This window comes from Anas acuta, chromosome 11, assembly GCF_963932015.1.
Source record: "Anas acuta chromosome 11, bAnaAcu1.1, whole genome shotgun sequence".
Classification (NCBI taxonomy): Eukaryota; Metazoa; Chordata; class Aves; order Anseriformes; family Anatidae; genus Anas; species Anas acuta.
Window position 1 is genome coordinate 3,321,220 of NC_088989.1, and position 14,989 is coordinate 3,336,208.

General features: G+C 40.4%; 1 protein-coding gene across 11 annotated transcripts in view; it reads right to left on the reverse strand.

The window, feature by feature from the left end:
* The window catches only part of CHL1 (cell adhesion molecule L1 like), a 125,732-nt gene that overhangs the window by 73,033 nt on the left and 37,710 nt on the right, over positions 1 to 14,989 (reverse strand). The window contains exon 1 of one of the 11 annotated variants that reach the window (XM_068694323.1): positions 9,046 to 9,194. The exons of the other annotated variants lie outside the window; for them this stretch is intronic. The gene's annotated coding sequence lies outside the window, so the exon portion shown is untranslated. Of the gene's footprint in view, positions 1 to 9,045; positions 9,195 to 14,989 lie in introns of those variants that run through there. 11 annotated transcript variants of the gene reach the window in all.

Genomic DNA, 14,989 nt, shown 5'->3' on the forward strand with positions numbered 1-14,989 from the left:
TCAAAACCCATCGATAAAAAGACCTGCATATGAGAATTTTGCAGCATGTACAAAAACAGCCTTTGGGGGCGAGGAACTGCTCCCCAGGCAAGAAGTAAGTGTCTGAAAAGCAGGAGAAACACACACCTCATCCATGAAGGAAATGTTCTTTGTTCCTCTCCTTTTTGTAATGCTGACTGTGATAAATCTGCCTCCTGTTTTAATTATCTCAACAAGGTCTTCTAAAAGGACCTGCTTGCTGATCTAGAGATGCTTCAAAATCTAATGTAGAAGATCAAGTAAATGATACAAGTAATTAAAGTATTCCATTAATGTAATTACCATTTAAATCTAATTTCTCATGTTATACATCTAAATCTTGATATCTTATACTATTCAACTAATACTCTTAGCGTGTAAACTCATTAGAAATTAAATATATGAAAAATTAGGATATTTCTTTCTAGCAAATCTTTCTCTGGTGTTCACGTGTGTGCAAATCTGCAGTTTCAGAATAAACCAGCTTGAACAACAGTCCCTTATACCACTGCATCAGGAATGATCTGCTGAGATTTCAGTTCATTCCTCCCCTCCTTGGCTCTCTCTCAGTTTCTGTGCCCTGCCTGCCAATGAGTCACATCTTACGTGAAGACGGACCTGACTCCAGATGCTGGAGCCCTGGAGGTCAGCGTGTTTGCAGAGAGCAAACAATACACGCTTGTAATGTGAGCTGTAGCAAACAACGTACCACTTACAGGGGCAAGCTACAGTGGAAACCCAGATGATATCAAACACAAGCACCAAGAAGCAGAAGAATTTAAATGCAAGCAAAAGCCTGCGAGTCTCTGGGTCCTCTCATGAGTCCAAATTTTTATCTTGGCCTTTCTTCAGAAGTCACTGAATACAGAACTAACTATCAGAATCTCACATGCTGCATGTAAAGTACTACGTTTAGAGCTGACAGGTGTTACTGGGAAAGGGGACAAGGAAAAGAGGTTTTGGTGTTTTGTTTATTTTTCTAAGGACCTGGAGAGCTTCCTTGTTTTTGAGACTGAAATATGTCCACTGCTTGAAACTAGGAGGTTAGAATTACCTGGAAAATTCATGTGTGTGTAAAAGTCCGGACTATAAAATAAAGATGCTTTCCTCCCATTTGTTCATTATTTCAAAATTATCTTTAATAGTTTGTGCCCTTCTTCCTCTGGTGACTTTGTACCTGCTACATTTTCCAAAGTGATTTATATATCACTTACATGTAATTTGGCCATTTTCTACTGAATGTAGAAATGTGTCATTTTCTACTCAGGCCACTTCAGACCAAGGAAGCTAACATCACACCCAGCTTAGTACAACCAAAAACTTTCAGCTCTTTCCTGTAGCTCCCTGGCCTCTCACTTTAGCCATTACAGATGGGCAATAACCATCCTGACCTGCAATGCACAGGTGATTTGAGACAACTTGCTTGCATCTCCAAATAAAACAAAAATATCTGCAACTGTAGCTATGATATGAAAAGGCCAGAGGGCTGGAAAGGGAAAGACAGAAAAATGAAACAGATGATTTCCTCCTGCAATGTAACAGGCATTGCTCTTAGCAAAACATGCAGTCAAGGAAGGAATTCAAACATCATATTTCCATATTTGAGGTCTATGAATAAAATTCATGAGAAAATTGTAATCTTCCAGCTTTTCCAAGTGTTTGTTTATCCAAGTTATGGGACTCAAATACTACAAGAAAAATAATCTAAAGTGGAGGTGTGCTGAAGGATCAGCAGAGAAGTAAAGCTGGAGTGATCACCAAACATCACTTAGTAAAACATGCGCAGGGCCTCTCCTCTTGCTCAGCTCCCCCACCCAAAATAGCACCTTCACCCTCCAATCTCACCACCTTGACATTGCCCTTGGCCACCCCCAGGACAGGGCACCCCCAGCTCTGTTGCACAAAGTAACTCCTGAAAGCAATTTGCATTAAAAAATAAATAATAATAATAGTAGTAACAGTCAATTCCTTTGGTGGAATTCATTTTGTTGCAGATATTAAAGCCTTTTCCCTGAATAATTGTAAAAATGTAGATAACCCCCAGGAATACTTCCCACATCTCTTGACTGACTGCACACTTGCTGCTGTTGAGGTTGGTTACAGAAATCTGCTCTATCAGGAGGTAGACTCAGATTTATCAATAGGATGCCTCCAGATAGAAAGGTGATACTATGATTAATTTTAATCCATCAGAATAATGTTTAATTATTAACAACTTTCATCCCCCAGCTCACTTAAATTATTAATACTTGATTATCTATTAATTGATTGTATTATTTTTTCATCAAGTGCTGGAGTTTCTCTCTAGGACTATTTTTGTTCCAGCTCTCTTACCACACTGAAATCATCCATGGCCCTGCTCAGGGTATTAAACACACACCTAGCAGTGAGAAATTAGCATTTGTATCTCATCTGTGTCAGAAGCTAGACTTCTGAGGAAGTCCATTTCTATGAAAAGAAAATATCTCTCATTCCAAGGCTATTATCAGTAGTGACAGCTTAATTTTATTACTTAGTATACTACTGCATACGGACAAAATCCAGGCCATCAGAGAAAAGCAATCATCTCTTACAAGGCAAATGTCTGCTGTGTTGCAGATGTATCATTGTACAAACTTAACAGTTTGCTTTTCTTTGTAGCGAAATATTTAATCACACAGAAAGTAAAATGTGCAATTTCTTTCAAGAGAGATTGTACATCTAATAAAGAATTCTTTTTAACCTGTATGTGAGGAACTTCATACTTGAATATGCCCAGATGCAATACAGCATAAAGCCATACAGCATAACATCATAGTATGCATGTCATTAGAGCTCTGGTGCCACAAACTGCATTTAGATTATTAAAATGAAACTTATTTCACCAGGATCTTCTGATTGCTGCATTCAGTAATGCACGGGAAATGGACCTAAAAGGGCCATGAGGAATCTCGAGGTATTAAGGGCAGTACTGGGAGGGCAGTACTGGGAGGGCAGCTGCTGCTTTCTCAGCATCTGGGATTACGCTGGTGGCAGACAGAGACCAGGACCTATGTGCAGAGCCTGTGCTGAGCACTCACTGATAGCTTTAGCTACAGGGTACAGGTGCCTTCATGCTCTAACAGCTGAAAATTCAGACTCCAGATCCACAGGATGCAACTGGTACATTAAGAAGCTTGAATTACAAGCCAACTTATCCCATTGTATTTATTCTTAATTATTGATTATTCATGAAAAATAGGATCGATTTTAATATCTTTTTCCCATCTTAATAAGCACTTTGTTTTCCACACCGATTTTCACCTTCTTAGCTTATCTGTATCAGCAGAACTAACACCATTCTTACACAGACATGCAGTGGCTTACAAACCCAACAATTATGGTGTTTCAGTGTCAGCTAGTATGGCTTTGTTGTGACTGGATTCTGAGTAGCAATAAGACACAAACAAGACTTACTGCACAGCCATACCAATTCAGCTCCTGTTTTGCGGAAATGTCACAAAAATTCAGCATTGACATACAATTTTTTATGTAAAATACTTGACTCAGTCCTTTTCTTTCCTCCTCCTTCCAGTCCTTTGCCTTCCCACCACACTGGCTGACATCTGTGAGCAGGTTTAAGCATCCCTGGGGACAGACAAACCCACACCAGCTTTATGCTGCCTTAGACCCACAGCATGGCCCCACTGGTCCCTCGCTCTTCTATCTACCGTTGTCACATTACAAACATCACATTCTCCTTTTTCCCTTCTGGCCAACACAGTGCCATACACCAAAAGCCTCTGGGACACCTCCAGGACACCTTGTGCACGTGTGGTCCAATGCTCTGCCTTTCTCCTATCATCCCCATCCAACATGACCATCCTTCTACAGAACACACGGAAAAAGCAGTTACTGAGGACTGTTCCAACTTTAGAAAGAGGTTTGTTGAAAACCAGTGCACACCAGAAGTCAGATAATGCTCTAATGCAATGTGTATGCCACCCACCAGGACACATGACGACATGTTGCACAACCAGAAGCCACAAGGGAATTAAATGGGCCAGAAGCAACACTTGGATGACCTTTGCACTCATAAATTAAAATGGGACAAGTAGGGATCAGAGAGAAGACTTTGACTGACATCATATTAAGAGCTTGCTCACATTAAATTCATAAGAAATAATGAACATTTAACTTCAGTTCATATTAAAAAAGAAAACGTATTCATGTTTTATTTTGTCATCCTTAATGAAAAAAGAAAGCAGGCTAGCTGTTCCTAATGATATATATGGTGCACCGGCAAAATTGCTGAACCTAAACAACTGCTCCCCTGAGTAAGGGCTGGCAGGAGCTGGCAGCTGAGGTCTGAGGCGAGCGCTGTGCCAAGCATCGGTCTGCATTTCAGGTGGTACCAGCTGCATCCACCAACCAGCACTTCTGCACTCAAACAAATGCTTGTAAGTGCAGAATATGAATACGCAAGCCTATAGGACAAATCCAAGTTTCTGATTATGAGAATTTCAGTAACTTGGTTTCAGCTAACAAAAGTTTTCCTGAGGTGCACTTTCCTGCCATACTTCAGCCATTTACTACAAGATAGGACATATGTGTGCAGATCTACTTTGCATATGCTATTACTTACCAAGAGCATTTAGTAATAAAACCCTCCAGAGAACACTTCATTGAAGATTATGGACCAATTTGGCCAAAGACAGCCCTGGAGAGCATGAGTGTTTGGTGCAGGAGATAGACATGACTGCTTCTAGGGCCAAAGATAAAAGCATCAAGGAGGACCAGGGAAAGAGTTAAAGCTTTTTACACTGGATTTTCTACAGACTAAACCAGTTACTAATCCTTAATAATTTAATTTATTTGCAATACCTTACTATGGAGTCAATATTTGTTTTAGCCAATTGCACAAAATAGTCTGAAGTGTTTCTTCTAAATCTGGTTCAATTTCATCCCTTAATGCTAAAAAATAAGCTTTTTTTTTTTTTTTTTGCTTAGATATAGTTCACAATATATCAGTAGCCTAACCAACATTTCATGCTTATTATTTAGACTCAGTCTCACAATAATCAATTCCAAAAAAAAAAAGCTACCACAGGGCCCTAGTTAGGGTGCTTAATCTTCCTTTTTCATATATGCAGTACACCTCTGTTTTGCAATGGATTTGTACCAAGCTGATTTGTTTCCATTATCATGCATGCACCTTTATGGTAAATTAGAAAAGAAAAATAAATGTATCATTGTCTCTACAAATAGAGTATTTATTTCCTCTCCATCTTACTTTTTTCATCTGCACTTTATGCCTATGAGGCACAAAATACAGAGCAATTTTCAGACACTAAGTTTCTGCATTTAATCTAAATTAAACCCCATGTCCAATTTGACAACAAATCTCTGGAATGTAAGTATTCGCACTTACTAAATGCAGCATGATTGTAATTACATACCTAAAAATCATCATGTGATAGTGTTAACTTGTGCTTCAGACCAGATTTTTCCACCATTCTATACATAGAATACATCTGATACTTCTATACGTGATTGGTTTGCTTGGCCGTAGGCTAGAAAATAAAGTCAATTCTTTCAACCTATTTCTTCTCTTTATAACTGTTTCTACTGAGGAAATTGAAGAGCACTTTCTTTCTCATTTGAAAACCTTTGAGTTCCAGTCACAAAGCAAATAAATATGCCTTGAATTTGCTTATTTTCTGGAAATAGCATCTTGGCTTGTACTGCAATGTGGATCACCCTTAGAAGATGAGGGTGATCTGTCACGCAAGGAGAGGCTGAGAGGCCTGAGCCTGGTTAGCTTGGAGAAAACATCTTATCCATGATTCTGTGACTATGAATGTATATAAACATCTGAAAGGAGAGCATCAAGAGGATGGGGCCAGACATTTCCACAGGAAATATGGGGCATCGCTCCCACAAGTGCATGCATCATGGAGAAGGAATGAGGAGAGCATGAGAGAACGAGGAAAGAATGAGCTTTTCCTGTAGAAGCACACATTTAATTGAATCTATGCACAATTTATGGTGAGGGGGCTGACATCTGTGTTTTCACTGTTTTCATTATATATTATTTTTTATTTTTTTGCAAATGTAGAAGCCAGTGCAAGAAGTCTTAAAACTTGCTTTCTACAAGTAGACATGCAAAAAAAAATACTAATTACAATCAATGTTCATTGAACATAAGGTGAATTCTTTCAGAAAAAAAAATAAAAATAAAAATCGAATTTAGCCACTGAAATCCTCACTTCTCTTTTAGGGATATTTGCTTTTCAAGAGACCTGACATAGACTTCCACAGATAAATGTCAATAAATCATTGACCTAAAGGCACGAAAATATCTGCATTAATATGAAAACCTTCATATTCCATTGTGGAGCATTTTAAAGATAGTTTTATCCTCCTGCATCTTGTTATCTGAATGGAGAAATGTCAGCAGTGCAGTAAGCAGATAGGAAAGCTGAAAGACTCATTAAGCCACATTTATACCAAGAGAACATGAAAAATTGAATATTTTCCAGGATCATTAAAATATGACTTAATTACAGAATTCAGGTTTATCTATGTCACCCAATGTCACAATACTTCAAGGCGGATGATGAGGGGAAAAGGCAAAAAGATCCTCAACCACCGCATTTAGTGCCACAGCGGTACCTGCATTATTCATCATCACTTGTGCAATGACAGATCCAAAATAATTAGTATTACTCACATTAATTAAGTTATGCAATTCCCCCGCCTAAAAGAGGATTCATAAAGAAACACAAGGTAATTATATGCTGGTCTCCGGCTCTGCTGCTGATGCGCAGCCACCTTGGTCCAACAGTGCCACAGGTGCCTGCTTGGGCTGGAGAGCTGCAGCACGCCAGACCTCTGGCTTTCATGAAGAAGGAAGACCAAAGCTCATTCACACATTATAGTAACAAAAAACACAGCTATCTAAACAAGATAGTAAATTAATTAAAAGTTCAGGTGCGTATTTGCAACTCAATCAAACTCCCTGCCTGACATTTTAAAAGATAACTTTTTTTTTTTTAATTCTTTTTTAAATTGTCTCTATCAAATCTCAAAAATGCACACTTACCTTAGAATAAGGAAATTCACCATCATAACTGTCTCTTTCCCTTCTAAAGACAGCCAATGGAGCCTTATTCCCACAATTTAGAGCAATGACCCAGTACTGGACATGTGGGAGTCCTGCACCACATCAGGGAAACCCTTGGGGCAGCACCCCTCTCTGTGTCTGTAGATTACCTGACACCATTTGGCAGTGTCACCTTCAGACCCAAGAGCTAGAAGGACAGTCGTGCCATCATCCTGTCTTTTCACAAAGGACAAGGAAGAAATCTGACACAAACAGGGAAGGGAAGGGATCGGGATGGGTCCATGAGAGCTGCACAGTGCACTTCACAAGAGACAGAAAATCAAATCAAAAGCTATCAAGAAGTGTAGAGTCTACCATGTGTACATATTCTGAAGGTTTTACTATGTTTGGTACATTTTAATCTTATACACTTTTTTTTTCTCTGCTAATTTTCTTTCAGCTGTCGTAGACATGAAAATTGACTCACATCTTACAAGCAAGACAGATTTCTGTTTTATCTTGAGATACAAGCCCTGAAGCATTCCTGAATGGGTTTTCCCAGAGAAAGAATTTACCTGAGGCAAAATTACTCTGCTTGTATTTTGTAAAGGAAAATATTGGTTTACCACTGCAAAACACACACCTGTGGAACATAGAGACATGCTCAACTTAAAGACCTGGACTTGAGGATGGGAGACAGATGAGAATACAAGTCAACTTGTGAGAAACAAAAGTAATCAATGCCTACAGACAGAATTGATTCTGTGGCTGTAAATGGAATATTTCCATCCCCCCCCCCCCCCCCCCCAGCTCAGGGCAAATAAGGTCACTATATATATTGTCAAAAAGCCACAGCATTTCTTCTACCCAAACACACATTTTGAGCCAAACATAGGAAGACCACAAAGGTAACGTGAAAGTTAGCAGAAAGATTCACGTTAACTTCAGCTGAGTTTGGATCCCCCTTCGATAAGGAACTGCAAGAGACTGTAACACAGTATATGCAAAATCTGAAAGAAGACAACTATTCTTTCTTTCTTCTTCCCCTATCAAGATTCAAAGAAGAAAAATGAATAATTGAATATATCAGTACACCCAACCAAATAACAACAAAAAAATCAGTAAAGGTTCCTCAAATGTGGATCAGAAGCTATGCAAAACAACCATGAAAGATGCTGCCTTGATGTGCAGCTCCCTCTGCTTATTGAAAAAGACAGAAAGAAGCTGGTTGCACTCAGAAGGAGGCAGAGAGGCAAACAGGCTGCCACTCACAGCCTGGCACGGACCGCAGCCACCGAGCATGAGCTCGTTAGGCATGCTGGCACATTCCTCCTGGCTTCACCCAGCTGTGCCAGCTGAGGCTGCTCAGGGCTGCAAGTGGTTGTATTCCCAAGTCAGATGAATGCTTAAAAAGATTTGCTTTTCAGCAGATGAAGTTAGTGTTTTCTGGAAGGTAGGTTCCTACAGAGTGCCTGAATTTAGGGTCTTCAAAACTGAAATACTCAGTCCACCACTGGCAGGGAAACAGCAGTGAGAGACTGGAAAATTAGCTTTATTGGAGAGCGGGGGAAAAAAAAAAAAAAAAAAAAAAAAAGAGCTGAGAAAGAAATTGAAAAATACAGACTTGATAGAAAAAAATATTCTGATCTCATTGCCAAAATGTGCAGTAAACAATGCTATATGACACAAAACAGCAAAGAGATCAAAATAATATGGAAAGACAGACCTTGGCACTAAATAGTTACTACAGTTCATGCATCCACAGATCACAAATATTTCACAAATATGGTCTCCTAAATCCCTGTGCTTCCCAAGCCCTGCCTCACTCACTGCAAGTGGCACGCTGGGACCAGAAGACAATATTCCAGGTATGCTCCTTCATGGTGACCCAGGTGGCCAACCAGTTGATTAGCACCCAAAGCCCGCTTCAGATCAGCTTTTAAATCAACTCAGAAATTTCATACCTTAATATGGGAAGCCTCTTTGTTCCTCCTCTTCCTCGCTGCTCAGGCTGGTGGTAGCAAGGCTGCTGTCACCTCCCTGCCACCCACTGTGCCAGGACCTTCTTAACCCTGGGCTGCTGCAGCAGCACTGGCTCTGCAACACGGAACTTCTACAAGAAATCATTGCTATTTCAGAGAATTTAACCTGAAATGCTCTGCAGATGCAATGAATGGCCATTTGAGTAGTGAGTCACCCCGTCTCAGATCCTTTTAAGGAACTTAGCTGGCATATTTTCAAGGCTTATTTCTTAATACTTAGTTTTGCAATTTTCAGGGTGATGCATCCTAGAGCTGGAAATATGGATCATGTGCCAGCGGAGCCACATTTGTCAGTGGGAAAGCATTCAGTACTATATCTTCCTATATGTGGTACTTGCAAAGCCTGATCTTTAGGACACTTGAGTTTGTCCTCCTGCCTACTATTCAATGAACTTGTAAAAGGCAATTGAAATAGAGCAAGAAATATTTTAAATTCCATCCTACATTACAGCTGAGTGAATTATATATAAATATATAATGGAAAATGTATTCCCAAACTCAGCTTATTTCTGCCTTTGATTGTCACAGCAATCTCAAGCTTTAACCTTGTCTGTTTTTCACAGCTACCAGCATCATATATCTGCACACACTTTCCAGGAGGGCTTCTAGCAGAATCAGCTTCAAATTGGGACAGGTGGCCAAATAACCTGATATACCACTACACAACTATACACCAGTAAACCACTATATAATTCCTGTAACCTTTTAACCAAAACATTATATTCTACTTCTCATTTTCCACAAAAACATGATAATTTTCCCAAAATATTTCTCTTCAAGTGACAGCGCTGCTCTGATTTGCTCCCTCACAGCACCATCGCCCCCTCCCACCAGCAGTATTGAGACTGCAGCTGTTGACTCCTGGGGGATCCAGTGCAGCACTTTCCATCAGACACAGCGCTCTGAAATGACAGGTCACTTGTTCTGGAAGTGTGAGAATGACTCTGAACAGAAAATGGAGTGAAGAGAAACTGTAGCTCAAGTTAATCCTTACACTAAGCAACCTTTTCTCACTGGTTTTTAATACTTCATACAAGAAGGAAAAATAAAATTCCAGGTCTGGACACTGCCAGAAAACTACAGGGAGTCCAAAGACTACAGCTTTAAATGGGAACTTCAAAAAATATGTCAAAAGCATTAGCAGTTTAGAGGGAGACGAAAGACGATGTTTGCATTCAAGCCCGTTTGCTAAGGAAAGCATTTAATAATGAGTGGCACCAAGGGCTGGTTTCAGCTATTCTCAGTTGCAAAGTAAGCAACAAACAGAAAGTTTTGCAAATGCTTTCTTGATGTCATTCTTCCCGTGCTTATCACAGCCCCCTGACAGGCAACTGGGATGAAGGCCCTGCTTCCCCGCACACATGTTCCCTGGGGATGCATTACCCCAGGCTCCATCCTCGCTGCCAGCCCCACTGTGCGCCCCCAAGCCCAGGAATTCACCCGCTGATAACACTTTAGCATAAACCCATCAGAGAGAAATGAAAATCCCCTGTAATGAGCAGGGTTTTGGCAAAAAAATCCCGCATTTGGGGCTAAAGGTTATAATGTTGAAATAGATTGGTTTGATGAGAACTTTTTTTTTCTCTCTTGGCCAAGGAAAAAATGCCATTTTCTAGGACAGCTTTTTGAGAAAATGAGGTTTTTACACTTTTGCAGTCTGTCCCATCTATCCAAACCCCTCAATCACTTATGAATGTGGAAGTTTCAAAAGAAAAATCTCGAACTAGCACCTCCACTGAGAAAAAGGACACTATAAAGGCTGTTTGAGAGCAGCTGAATGGAAAATCCCAATATATTCACTGGCAAGCCTGTATATGATCTAGGCTGTGACTAACCCAGCATTATTCTCCATTGGAGAAGACAGAAATTGCCTGAGCGCTGTTCCATGATGAGCAACAGGCAATGCAGTAGGAAACCAAGACAGGCTTTTGGGATCAGAGCTTACAGAGTACCTCGTTTTGTTAGAATGGCTTGATTTTCATTTACCTGAAGAGGATTACTCTCCCTGTTATTTTGAGCTGTATGGGGATCATCAACTTTTTACATAAATATGAATTGTGAAAAGGTAAACCAAAGCTGGTTACTGAAAAAAATAAAAATAAAAACCAACAATGCAGGGACATAACAGATCAACAGATGATCAAAAATAGCTTTTGCATAATTAATTTGAATGATATCATGATACCATATTCAAAGGACCTAAGAAGAGTAAGTATTTACTGCAAGCATGAAACATCCTCCAGAAAGTTTATGCCCCCCAACAAGTAGTTTGCTCAGAACCAGCACACAGCAACAAAGACTTTCTCAAATATGAAACCAAATCATTAAGCAGAAAGTGCTCGGTGGGAAAGCAGCTCTCGCCTGCGACAAGGGGTTTCATAGCCATCCCATCTGTAGCCTGCCATTTGTTCATTAATTTTCAAATGACAGATTATGAGCATAGACAGTATGCCTTTGTTCTTCAGCACAGCACATTGCTGACACAACGCAGGGTCCCTTATTAGCGGCTGTCCTCTCGCCCTGCGCTCGCAGACAGAGCTCTGGTGTGCCGGCAGGAACCGCCATGACCTCCAGCCGACGCAAGCTGCTTGCAGCCAGCCCACAACAAGTGTTTATTTCACAGCAGCCTCTCCCAAGCTCTGGGTACGTGCAAAATCCCCCGGGGAAGCATCCCTGACAGCCCTTCTTCGGCATTTGTCAAAGCTGCGACCCTCATCGGATGCAAGAAGATGCCGAGCATCTGTCAGGTGTCTGCGCATGCCACACAGCACATTACAGAAACACAGCCCATCGGAAAAAGCATGCCTATTAAATCTGGAGGAGGGATAACAGTATCCAAGTTCTTGGATTTAATGAGCCAGCTCACTTCGGCCTGACTCTTGGTAAACATATATAAGGGAATAATTCCCTTGTAATGAACTCATGTGGCAACTGGCTTTGCCCTTTCTGCATGCTAATAATAATACATTTCACCCAAATTATTTCAGGTACTAGGTAGCTGGAACACTCTACGTACCTCTAGCCCTGTCTGCAAGGACAAAACAGCAACTACACTAAAGGGAAAAAGGTTCATCATGTAGTAGTAAGGGTTCTCCTCTGCCATGCTCAGACATGATCAGGGATTTTCTGGTGGAATATAAAACACTAAGCTTGGACGGGAAGTACTTAGAAGGAAACGAACACACACACACACACCACCCTACCCCCCCCCCCAAAGGTAACACTGAAAAAACACACAAAGTAGGGTGTCTTGAGATGTCTGCCCACTTGGCAATCCTGCCTCTGTGCAGCCAAGAAAGACGGTGCAGCCAAATAAATGGATTACTGAGAACCAGCTGTCAGCACAGCAGAACAACAATCTATCTTATAGATACATAGGAATAACTTCTACTGCAACAATTTTTGAACTAGCATGACAGGATGGGTTTTGAGGAGCTATCTCAATAGCGCAGCAGCATTTAAAGAAAATCCCTAAGTAATCCGTCACGTTTCTGTCAAGACAGATTCAGGCCTTCAAGTCATTCTGTTACACATCATCAGATTTTAGAAGTGCAATCACAACTATTTTCAAGACTGAAATCTTTAACTTGTTGCTGATTTGGTCAGCTAAGGTGTAATTTCGTGAGTCCCCTTGGCGTGCACAGGTGGCACATAGATCAGTAGTCATATGGACACATGTTGAGCATCCTCAGTGCACAACACTGATGACTGAGAAGCAAGCAGCAGTCCATTCATCTGACCTCTGCAAACATTTTCCCATTGCTACCTTAAGCGGTTGTCACATGAAGGAGACACAAGCACTCTGTAAAGCACATGGGATTTCAGAAGAGGAACCAAGGGCTGAGCCTAACACGAGCTGACGTGCTGCTGCGGCTCAAGCTGCCGAGGAGGGAACCCACGGCCATCACCTCTGCCCGCTCCTCCTTGGGGCAATCCCTGTGTGGCCTTGTTCTTTTGGGGAAAATCATCACTTCTGTTAATCAAATCAAGGCTGGAGACGGGTGTCAGAAGCAGTTTTCAGACTGTCAGAGAACAAAGCAATTTCTCACTCTTTACAGGCTGAAAGAGTTCCTGCCATCTGAAGACAAAGTACTGACAATAGCAATAACAATATGGTTCACAGACTATAACTCTCTATGCAATCATTTGGCTTTTTAAAATGTCTCCACAAACCATATTTAGAGAAAAATATGCCATTTCCCAGATGGATCATCATCAATTCAATTTTATCATTTTACCCAAATAGTTTGAGTGGGAACATAATAAAAAATAAATAAATAAATAAGCAAGTACAGATTTTCCCTACAATAGATCTTTGGGTTTGTCCCATTGACCCCATTGGGGTGTTGGCACATTAGAGTTATTTGTGTCACCTGTCCCCAAGACTTTTTCTAAAATAAATGTCAGAGGTAAGTTTATTCTTTAATCCTCTTTATGTTACAGGATGCAAATCTGTATATATAACAATTCTTTGCCTGCTCTTTACTGTTAATTCTTACATTTTTAATCACTTTCCATTCTCTATTGCTTACTTACACTAGTCTGTCAAAGAATTAACTTAGAAAAGGAATTTAACACCTTGTCACTTTCAGAAAAATATTTTTTCATTTCATTTCATGGAGGATATTGGTATTTTTTCTAAATGTTCTCCTTTATTCCATACTACAGAACTGGAGGCAGCCAGTTATCAGACCTGCCTCAGAAACAGCTAACCGGAGTGTGGCTTTGCAGAAATGGTGACTACTCCTCTTACCAGAAGGGAAACTATGAATACTGAAGTCTATGGTAGCAGGGCTTAGAAGCAGAACAAACTCTGAAGAGCTAACAAAAAATAGGCCGTACTTTTTCAGGAGATAATCTCATTATGTGTAATTTATCCCATCTTTTTAAAACAATTTATTATATTTACTATTTATTATTCCAGTGTCTACTATTATACACTTCTACTATGATGGACAGAAGCCTCAGAGAATGGCATTGTACTATGCTCTAAGTCTATACCTATTTGTACAAATAATGCATTAACTTATTGTATCCATATTTATGCTGTAGCAAAGCTTCAATATTATACACATTCCACACGCATACCCCTTACAAAACAAAGCATGTTTTTTAAGAACTTGCTTTGGAACAATTTTGGCTTTTAAATGTTGGCCCAAACCAAGCTTTTATTATCTACTCAGAGCAGAGGGCTGGGAAGGACTTGCACAAGCCTCCTGGCAGATCCCACCATGGCTCTGCTGCTCGGGGAAGTGCCAAGTGAGGGCTGCTCCTGCCCTGCCCCAGCACCCTCGGGCTGGGCTGGCTGGCTTGTCATCAGCAAGTCTCTTTCCAATGTCCATCCTCATTTATCCTTAGCAGTTTTTGGCCTCCCTTCCTATCCACAAGGGAATTTGGCCCTTATATTTGCCTTTTCCAGACCTAAGGACTTGGTCCTCCACAACCATGTTTCCCTCTCTACGTATTTTGTGAAGAACTAATCAGGTCAACCCAATTTCCAACCCCCACCTTTTCTTTTTTTTTTTTTTTTTTTTTAAATAAAAGGATAACTACTCATCATAAAAGAGTTATATACATTTTGATTAGACAAAAATATTGTACCACAGTAAGGCAAAACTAACTTTATTATTATTATTATATTTAAACTAACAATAAACACACTCATAGAAGAGTTTTCCACTGCTCACTTCCAAATTGAGAGAAAACACCAGTGCATCTCCACAGGGGCTGTGCTTGACCCAGTTATTCATGAATGACTTTGGTAACACAAAGATACCAAGTGTGGAGAAGCTGTAAGCACTCAGGAGGACAGCACAGGCATGCCAAATGATCTTGACAATGGAGGAAAAGCATCCAACATCATGAA